The sequence below is a fragment of the Tigriopus californicus genome, chromosome 8, assembly GCF_007210705.1.
Source record: "Tigriopus californicus strain San Diego chromosome 8, Tcal_SD_v2.1, whole genome shotgun sequence".
NCBI classification, from domain to species: Eukaryota; Metazoa; Arthropoda; class Copepoda; order Harpacticoida; family Harpacticidae; genus Tigriopus; species Tigriopus californicus.
In genome coordinates, this window is record NC_081447.1 from 13,722,612 (window position 1) to 13,724,544 (window position 1,933).

Here is a 1,933-nt window from a genome sequence, read left to right on the forward strand (position 1 = left end):
CTAGAAATGTTGGGACTGTTCAGTGTTCAGAGAAGGAACGAAAGGTATCTCATACTGTACGTTTTCAAAAGCATTCATGAGCTTTGTCCCAACCCAGGATTTAGGGTCAATTCTAGTGACCATAGAGGCTTAATGTGCGTATTGAGAGCACCTTCAAGTCCTCGAGAATTCAGGCTAGTTCGAACAATGAATTCCACTTCTTTTCTTTCTCGGGCTCCCTCATTGTTGAATTTGCTTCCCTCTAATATTCGTAGGAAATACGGAGGCCTTGTTGATCCGGTTGCATCTTTCAAGTCAGACTTGGACAAATTTTTAGATAGCATTCCAGATCAACCCTACATTCAAGGGCTAGCTCGGTCTGCCAACTCAAATTCGGTCCTTTTGGAGGCAGGAAGTGTGCCATCATATAATTTCAATATTTTTAACATTTCAAATGGTAATGATGACCAAAATAGAGGTTTTAGTCTCTTCACATTAAAACTGTCAATTTCAAATAACAGTCAACCTGAAATCGGTCCCAACTTCAAAATACAAGTGTGTATTGAATAGAGTGAAGATAGCCTTGATTTTATCATCCAACAAATAGGTTTTGTAAGCCTAAAATATTGGGCGGTAAAAAAATCAAATTGCTTCTAAATTCACGAAATGATTCATCAAGCTTTTGGTTAAAACTTGAAGTTGACAGTTGTCAACAGGGTTGGCCAAAACCCGCCCGTTGGATAAAAAAACCCAAAACCAACCCAAAACCCACCCATGGGCGGTTTTTTTGCGGCCGGGTTTTTTCACAAATCTTTCTCAATTATTTCACTTATTTTTCCATGGCCTTCCTCTTTGTTGTCATTGCTACAAGCTTAAAGTAGTGCCCGCTTGCTCAAAAAGGAATAAGATGAAAATTGTGTTCAAACTGTATTTAGATTCTTCATGGCTGGACGGCGGCAATGTGCTGCATAGCAGAGTTTTGTTCGATTAAGTGAAAATCCTTTTCGGTATTGGTGTAAAGTAACAGAAAGTTGGGAGGCTGGTGAGCGTCTCCAGAATCCTGTCAATGACTAACGTCACTAATTCAACTGACACAGGAAATTTGGAACTCAAAGAGCAATGTTACAATTAGAAAGGCTATACCTCTGATTTTTGCCTACTCCTCAACTTTACTTGTATGTAATTGTCACAAAAAGAAATAAAAAAAAAGTTTAGCCATAAAGTTTCATCAAAAAAAAAAAAAAAAACAATTGAACCCGGAAATTAAAACCCCAATTAAACCCATCCAATAAAAAACCCGTCCCACCCGCCCATTAAAACCCGAAAAAACCCACCCCGGGTTAAACCCATTTGCCAACCCTGAGTGGTGGCTATTTTCCAGAACTTAATCCTGCCGCTGTTTCTTCTCAAAGTTGATTGTTTTAGGCTCACCCGCCCATTAAAACCCGAAAAAAACCACCCTGGGTTAAACCCATTTGCCAACCCTGGTTGTCAAGGCATATAGTCAATAGAAAAATCATTGTTTTAAATTCAATTACCCGCTGCTATTTTCGGTGTGTTTAGTTTCAATTTGAGATTTGAAATTTTTGATTTAATTTTGTCTCCTTTGGTGCTTTTGGAAATTTGATTGGTCCTATCAATAGGGCTTTCCATGCCCCTTCTTCAAAAGTTGCCCTAAATTCACCAAGGCATTACTAAACTACCCTACACTTTACGCCTCACTCTCATCCCTTGCATCTCAACCGAGGCTTTCGGTCCGATTTGCCCCAGATTTATGAAAGCCTAGCTTGCAACAACTCCGATTTCAGGTCGTCCTTGCCGCATGCCTGTCTTTGCATGTAGCTGTGTTCCAACTAGAAGCAACAGCATCGGGTTCTTGTTAACTTTGTTCCAAGTTTCAACGTCTACAGTGTCTTATTTGCTTCATCTACTATGGAATCCTGGATGCTTGGAC